Genomic DNA, 9,305 nt, shown 5'->3' with positions numbered 1-9,305 from the left:
CCACTATCATGCTCAGCCTTCATTTGGGTTTCAGTAATTCCTCTAGGTTGTGTTGCCCTTGATCAAGCCCTACCAGGTCTCTTACACCCTCCTTGCTTTTTTGGATCACTTGTTGTTCCCTTGTCCCTAGGTTTGTTAATACCACTTCATTTCCCCCACCTCTCCCTCTTACATGCCCCCCCCCAGCAGTCAGTCCCATTTTTTTCTCCTCCAGATAGTTTATCCAGCCTATCTTATTTAGATAGACCTGCAGAGATAATAATATACACAAAAACAAGACCAAGCAAAACAAAACAACAACAACCCAAAAAAGGAAAAGCCTGTAAATAGTTCAAGGTCTTTAGGAGTGTTTTCCGGTTAAGTCTGATGGAGTACCACGCCCTGGCCCTAAAGTCTATTTTTCTGTTCCCTTTGCTATTCTGTTGCATGCCCTTAGAGTTTTGCCTCGGTGTGGTGGGGTCAGATTGGGCACAATTCCCACATTATATCTCCAAGGTTGTCCCCTGCAGGGTATGGGTCAGTGAGGGATGTTGTGTCTCGTAGTGGGGCTGGCCATATGGTCATCTCTGTGCTTTGACTGCTCTGAGCAGGGATAGCGTCCTCAAGGCTTGGTGGACCATGATGTGCTCCACTCTCTCTTCTTCTCCCTTCATTTGCTCCTGTGTGCTCTGATCAGACATATCCTTCTCCCTGAACTGTAGCTTCAATGCTTTCCTCTGAAGTAAATGCCTGTCTACGTAATTGGGATTGGGGCCAGCCCCTCAGACCTCTCTACTGGTTCCCTGCTTCATGCCAGTATGTTGCATTCACATCTTGGAGCATTGGGTTGACGTCTGATCCCTATTTCCCTGTGGAGATATAAACAATACCCTCCCCTTGGGTAGATTAGTGCCCTGTTCCCCTGCTACCCATTTCTTTGTCTTTTTTTTCCCTATTCTTCCCCCCCCCACCCCTTTTTAGTTGACTACCCTATGTATCCCTGGATTTGGTCTGGCCCCTGCCATACTACCTGGACCTCACCCCAGGAATGTTTGTATACAGTAGCTTTTTCCCTATGCCCCTTTTGCATATATATATTTAAGCTTACCTCAGCGGACTCATGTTGTACTTGTCCTTTTGTGCTTAACTTACTTCACTTAGCATGATATCCTCCAGTTCTTCTCATGCAGCGATGTGCTTCATGTGTTCATCATTGCTTTTTAGTGATGCGTAGTACTCCATTGTATGTATGTACCACAGTTTTTCAATCCATTTGTCTGTTGATGGAAATTTGGGTTGTTTCTAACTCCTTGCAATTAACAGGTGAACCTTTTGAATAATGTCATATGCCAATATTTAGAAGTAATACATAATGCATTACTTGGTGAATCAACATCTCCCAAGTGTTGTCACTAAATATCCATTATAAGTGAAAGAGTCTGATTGATTTTAATTAATAGTATAAAAACGTATTGGTGAAAATACCATTTTAATGTAATAGTTTGGGTGTTGTATCAAAGAAGTATACTCAGTTACCTGAAATGATATTAAAATATTTCTTCTTCACTCAAAAATATACTCTGAAGTTGTCTTACCATTAACCTGCCTGCCTTTCCACTATGCTATTTTAACACCAGTCAATGTGGGATCAAATTTACATTACATACTTGAAAGATTCGATAAAGACTTTATGGGGTAATGAGTTTGTTAATAAAAGAGGGGGAAATGGTTGTACAGCTACAAGAATGTAATCAGTGAGTTAGTAACATAATTTGGTGTCAACTTGAGACTATTAAGAGTGAAGGGGTAGAGTCTAGCCTGTCAATCAGGTCACAACTTGACTTCATTTGGGAGGTGCAGACAGAGATAAATTGCTCACTGGAGGCCAGATACAGGCTCACTCCCTGTGAGACATTCCTGTTAACAAGCCACATGGAGCTACACTTACAGAGCCAGAGCCCTGGAAGCTGGAGGAGCCACATGGAGACCCAAGCCAATGATGAGTTTTTCCACCACCACTGGATCCACAAGACTTTCCATCTACTGGCTTGTGATCTTCCTGCATTTTACATTGTTGCATGGCTGCATGAGTCTAAAGAAGAATTTACAGACTAGTATCGACATATGGGGTAATATAGGACTTATGGACTTGATGTGGACTGGGCTTGGATGTTTTCTTAATGTACAATTTCTCATTGATATGAAGTTCTCTCTTACACACATATGAGTATCTATGAATTTGTTTCTCTAGTCAATCCAGACTAACACAATCAGTATCACTAAATTATAAATGTAAATTGTAAGTATAGACATTGAGTTTAAATACAAGTATGTTTGTTCTTAACAAAAAATAAAATAAGGAAAATCGTCCCTCTCAAAAAAAAATTTTTGACCAAGGGGAATGGAGGGAAGTAAATTAATCCTATTGTTCCAGCTTCCCCCTAAAAAGTCTTGATGTTGTTCTCTCAGAACCAGAGTGAAGCCAATCCTTCTGGATGGACCTTAAAGATGATATCTGAATTTTAGGGACTGTGAGTAACAAAAAGAAAAAACACCGAGACCTCCACGTATTTCAGGGGGCAACTCAACTCTCTTCCTACACTGAAGGTGATCTCAGTTCCATGTTATTTTCGCCCCATCTCTCTTCTATACATGGAAATCTGAGATGGGCTGTTAATGTTTTCCCTACCACTTTCTCAGAACACGGGCATCTGAGTAAAACAACTTGTGATAGATGTTTCTGCTCTTAAGCGTGGTGGAAACAGGCTGCATGAATCAAAGCATTCTAGTTGCATCCCCAAAGCTGGCTTTTATCCTCTTAAAACGTTTGATCATCCTACTACTAATTTTTAGCCTGTATGTATTTCACGCCCTGGTAACCTTCGTGTCCTCCAGACTCTAGCCCTTCCATATAAAATGATGGTTATGACTGGATATCAGCCAATTCCTTTACAAGACACCAATCAGGCTGCAGCCACATCCCTCAAAGAAGACTGCTCCACTCTTTGATGGGTCATTTTCCCTAGCAGACAGAGAGAACGAAAGAACATGGTCAGGAGACTAGCGGACTCATAGGGTAACAACACCCCACTGTCAGCCGGAAATAACCACATTGCTCTTCATCTATTATCCTGAAGGAATTCAGGGTCCTGCTGTCTTCATGGGGTGGGGGTGGTGAGGGTGACAGGAACAGCACAGGGGGGTTTGTCCTGCCTGCTAAGGAAATGAACAAGGGATCCTGTGAAGAAGAAGCTGTGAACAAAAATTGTGAGAGCTGGCTTGGTAAACACCTTAATCTTGAATCCAGCCCTGGGGTATATCCTGACATGGGACTGTAATTAAAGATAATCCCAATACATTCTGAGACATGCTGGCCCAGGACCAAAGCCCAGATAAATTTGAAAGTAAAGATGCACGAGACTGTGGACAACCTAATAATGTCCTGATTCACTCAGCCTATTTCCACCAAGCTAAAGAACAGCGAGTTTTGTATGGATGCCCATGATTTGAGAAGATACATGAGACCCAGGAAGAACTGAGCAACTAATTAGAAAGGTGGTTGGCCATCTGCAGAGTAGCAACCCTCTCCCCTTTGAAAGTGCCATTTAAAAGTTAGACACATTGTCAACTCAGGAGGGAGGACCCGTTTCACTCCCTGAATGAAGTGTATTTTCTCACCTGTCAAGAAGGAACCACTTCATTTCTTTGGAAGCGATTCTATGGTTTAATAAAACTGTGGCTTAACTGTTTCCTTCTGTGTGTGTGTGTGTCTTATCTCTAGACCCTAAAAAACCACACAATTCTGGAGCATGCTAGTTCCCCTGTAGGTGATAGGTGAGAGCCTGGGCACCAAACCTCACAGGTGTGAGAAAGCCGGTCTAGGTATATGCTTTTGATGAATATAAATATTGTATTTTTGGAGGTCCTAGTCATCCATTTTGTTATCTATGGTATTGTTGTTTTCCATTATATTTCATAGTATGTTTATGCTTTGTATTAGATCCTTAGGTTTGTCTCTACTTTTTTCATTGATGATGTTTATAATTCTAGGGTTTTTATTTAGGGCTGTAATGCATCTTGCGTTCATTTTGCATATGAAGTGCAGTGTGGGTCCTAGTTCAATCTTCTTTAGAATCTCTGCTTGGATGGGGTTGTAGATCATTTGCTTAGGTGGCCATGGTTTTGTCTGTTTGCTTCTTTTCCTGTTTCCTTCATATCCTTCCTTTATTTCCCAACTACATCTCAAAAGTTTTTTTATCTGACTTTGTAAAAATACTGCTATTTATTTATAATCAATATTTCTACTATCCAGGCATAATTCCTGTACCAAATAGCAAGGCATAATTTTATATATGTGGTAGATTGATTTTGTTACTTTTTATTTGATTACAATTTTGTTGAACACAAGTTAGTTTGTCCTTGTATAACAAAGCTCCCAATATCGTTTCCCTTTGCCTTAATTAGAAGGAATATTTGTTACCTCCACTCTTGGAAGTTTTCCAGCAAGGCCTATTTTATGATTCAACACTACCAGCACACTGCTTGCTTGTTTTTATGACCTAAAAATTGTGTGATATTTAGAGGAAAAAGTGATGACTCTGAAATATGGAAGGAAACAATCCCTGCAAAAGTAAAACTAATTATAATTATAATTATAGATTTACCAAATGTGTCACGTCATTTGGTCAAACTCAACTCGAGTTTGTATTTGATATCATATATAATCAGTACAAAGAGTCTAGAAATAAAATGTATATGCCTTCAGTATGATATAAGGTGGTGCCTCTAAAAGTAAGGATGCCTTACAAGGGTTCCATTCATCAGTCACCATTAAGATAATCTTCTGGTTGACAAAAAACTTGTAATGATCTTTTATAACTGGAAGAAAGAGTAAAGTAAATGCTATAGAAACAAATAGGTGAAATATGCATTACCTGAAAGTTGAACAAGAAAAGGCAGGAACAGTTGTGTGCACAATTGAGTTGGAAGAGATCAAAGAAAAGTGTTGAAGGAGAGGACTCACATTGGTCAGTTTCCTGCACTGGTCAGCAGGTGACTCATAGGTCAGGGACAGTTTGGTTGCTGTATGTGTGTCTTCAGGAACAGTAAGGAGGGAACGTTACGTTTTTTTTGGTAATTGTAGACTACAAATGCAATGAGCAATCAGATATTTCTATGTCTTGGATGTGTTGATCTCAAAAATTTGCTAACTCATGGAATATTTGTGTATTGAGCAGATCCACAAATGATTTGTGTTTGTGTGTTAAGATAAACACAACAAAATTCGACATTTTACCCATTTTCAAGTTTGTACAAGTGGCATTGCTCACACTCAGGAGGTTGTGCAGCTACCACATTATTTGTTTCCAAACTTGTTCATCACTGCAAACAGAAACATTGTACCTGGTAAGTTCCAATTTTTCTCTCCCTACACCTACCCAGCCCCCCTCCCCCAATATCTATAATTTCCTTTCTGTCCCAATGTATATGCCTAGTATAGATATGATTATTTTATAAATATGGAATTACGCAATGCTTATACTTTTATTTCTGATCTACTTAACTCAACATAATATTTTTAAGGTTCATTCATGCCCAAACATGTATCAGGGTATAATTTATCTTCTTCATGGCTGAATAATATTCTATTATGTGTATATACCAATTTTCATGTATTTACTCATCTGTTGATAAGCACATGGATTCTTTCCACCGTTTTGCTACTGTGATTATTGCTGCAATGAGCACTGGTGCATATCATTAGGAGTTTGAGTCCCTACTTAGGAGTATTAACTTGCGAGTGAGTGCTTGATTCATGTATTTGACTTTTTTGAGGAGTCACCAAACTGTTTTTCGTAGAGATCACACCATAGCATACTCCCAGTAGCAATGCACAGTGGTTCCAATTTCTCCTGTCCTTCTAACATTTGTCTGTTTGTTTTTTCTCTTTTAATATATGTATATACGGAAAACAATATCTATTTGGTAAAGCAGAGAGAGTTCGCACAAAAGAGGAAGACCTCATGGAGATGGATTAGCAAGTTGCTATAACAACGGTGAGGGTACCACAGGCCTAGGCAGTGTTTTCTTCTGTTGTGGTAGAAGTCAGACCTAAGAGAAAGCATGATACTTACAATTACAGTTTGATTATAAGGAAAAGGATACAAATAAAGACACACAGAGGGTGCGTTAAGGAGCAGCTTCTCTCCTGCCAAATCCTGGTTCTACAGTGCAGGAATGAGACTAGAAGATTCCTCAGTCTATAAGGTATCCCGCACTAGTAACAGCAGAAACTCTGGTCTCAATAACAGGCAGAACCGAGAGAAACAGTAGCAGAATCCAGAAGAAGAGGAAGCCATTCATCTTGGCAGAGAAGCAGTAGCCCAGGAGTCTTACAGGAATGATCTAAGAAAGATAATGGGCCTTCAAGATCACTGGTGGCAGCTGAGCTGTAACAAGAAGCCTAGGCATCCCCGGAGCTGGCCTAGGTAGCAGCGGAAACCCCCGCCAAGAGCATGAGGTTTAGAGGACCTGGAGGGTGAGGGTGGGAGCCCCTCCAAGCCTGAGCCTCCATAAGGGTTGTCCTCAGAACAGTTCTGCCTACAGAGACATCAGTGCTGGTCCAAGGCTGCTGGTTGAGAGCCCGACCCGCAGTGAAAGAGGTAGAGCCAACAGATGTCACAGCAGCGACACACAAGTAAACCACGATCACTCACCACGCAAGTGCTACTTAAAAGTGAACATAGCTCTTTATGTACTGTGTGCTATCTCGGTACATTATTTGGTTTCTACTTTCTATTTGTTAGTTTTCTGGGGCTGTATTTTTGTTCTCGTTGTGACCAGATGATTGTGATATTATTAAGAAGCAATCTACATGTGCAGCACTATCATAAATTTGCCTCATTTAAATAATCAGATTGTCAGCACACTGCAACCACCTTCTATCCAAGTTTTTTAAAATATAGTTCTTGATTCTCCTCTCCTCTCATGCCACAAGAAAAATTATAAATAAACAAGGTCTCGAAGAGTTCCCAACATGGAACTTCTGTGTCCCCAAAAGGGACCCCAATCTTCCCCTGGACATGAATGCCTTTCACCAACCAGGAAGGCCGCAGAACTTCAGGATCCAGGGGTTGTATTGGGGGTTTCCTACTTAGTGACCTCCAGACCCTCTTTGCTGGCTGGCATTGGTTGATATCACAAGGTGATCGTATCAGTAGGTCTTTCCGGTCTGTGCTGCCTTTACCCCAATATCACCTCACCACCTCCCCTAACCTGTTAAGTATGGATCAGTCCTTATTGAGTAAACTTAAATTTCAAGGGTTTTTTGTTTTGTTTTGTTCCATTTAATTCTTAAAATATTATCTCTCAGAAACTGAAGGCAAAGATCAAGCTCTTTAGGTAAATGTTAAATTCTAAACTCTTCAGGGGCTCCAATATATTGAGGAATCTCAGAAATATCTCCCTTTCCTGACACTTTTACCCACTTACATGCATCTGGCCTTGAGTCCCCATCTGGGTATTGGCCCATGTAAGGAGCCAGTCTGGCAGACCCATCTTCCTTCCACGTTCCTCTCCCTGCTAGCATCCTTGGGCTGTAAGATCAAATCACCATACGTCCTCTTCTCAAAGTCTAATGGTTTCTCTTAATACCAGCAGAATTAAAAGAGATAAAATTCAGGGTTAGATGCCAAGATATCTGAGGACCTAGAGCTCCATGTAAGAGGCCGGTCATGGAGGCTGTGGATACAAAAAAGCTGGGATAGGGCCAATTTTATTTTCTCTTTAGGTATGGTGCTCAGTGGGGTACAGGAAGCATACGTTTAGAGTACATGGAAGCGTACCTACATGACCAGGGGGAGACTGGCAGAAAGTAGACTCCCATTGTATCCCTCAGCCATGGTGCTAGATGAAAGGAATGTGTGGGAGAGTTCTTGATCTCCCAGGATGACTTGCAGATGCCAGAAGAACCAGACGTCATGTGACTGCCCCATTAATGTTCCTCATTCGCAGCACAGATAAGGTGTACATGGAAGACTTGTCCTTCATGTCTAAACAGCTTTGTGTTGTTGTTGTTGTTTATCTGGCATATGCTGTTTAATTCTTGTTGTAGTCATGCGAGTAGTATTTTCCATGTGCTTTCAGGCTCTGATGGCAAAGACATAACACAAATGGATCCATTCTTATTAGTGATTGGTGCCTTTTTTAAATGATCTACTGGCTATCTCAAAATCGCAGACACTCGGAGAGTATGGTGCAGTTTTCCCATGCTGCATTGCAGTCAAAAGCAGGACCGCTGTCTCCATTGATCCTCAGTCAGGTTTCTCATCGTCATCTTTACCTTCTTGCTAACCTAAATTCCTTGAAATTAGAGTAAACAAACAAACAAAAAAAGAAATGAGAGTAAACAAAGCAGACTTGTTTGTGGCCTTCGCGTTGGCTCCAACTCATAGCGATTCCGTGTCCAACAGCACAAAACTCCACCTGGTCCTGGGTCATTTTCACAATTGTTTGAACCCATCGTTGCAGCTACTGGGTCAATCCATTTGGTTCTTTAAGGTCCTTCAATGTTGGAAGACTAGCAGAAATCTCTGCCAACTTTCTAGATTGCAGCTTCAAAGGTTATTTGTACCTTCTTTGTGTCTACTTTTAAATAGCTGTTTAAAGATTTCCACTCTCCCGGGACCAGTTCTTTGACTCTCCAATCTATCTTCCATATCCTCTTACAAATAGTAGTTATTATTGTTTCAACATTATTTCCCCCTTTGAGGTGGCCCTTAGGCCTGTATAGATAGCTTCTATCATCTGAATTCAAACTTGGCTTAATCTCACGCTCCACCTGAAAACTTCTTTGCTTTCATTTCTGTTTTCACAGATAACAATAACTAAACTTTTTTATATTTAGTGTATTTCATATTACCTTGCCTTGTTAAGCATCCAGTGAATGACTCTCAGAGTTGACACCAACCTTTCTAAATGCTATTAATACCTTTTTTTTTTCATGTAATATTTTTATTTTTCATTCCTTTATTATAAAGTGCACAGTTTTCCCTTTTATCTATCCAGTATATCACACACACAGGGAAAACATACAAAATATAGTCGCACAGTCCAGCGCATCAGAACAGTGAATATAGTCCAGCAAACCTCCATGACTGTGCTCTTTTTGTTTTTCCCGCTCACCTATCTTCTCCGTACCCTGTCCCTCTTCCCCCTCCTCTCCCCACCACCGCAGCGTACTCCACAAAGTTTGCTTCTTTAGTGCTGCTCTGGCGATGGTGACACCATAATAGTGAGGCCATGTAGTATATGGTTTTATGAGACTG

This window comes from Echinops telfairi, unplaced genomic scaffold (assembly GCF_000313985.2).
Source record: "Echinops telfairi isolate 266 unplaced genomic scaffold, ASM31398v2 ScPeMD7_655;HRSCAF=1070, whole genome shotgun sequence".
NCBI lineage: Eukaryota > Metazoa > Chordata > Mammalia > Afrosoricida > Tenrecidae > Echinops > Echinops telfairi.
The sequence above is the reverse complement of the archived record's forward strand: the minus strand, read 5'-3'. Positions refer to the sequence as shown.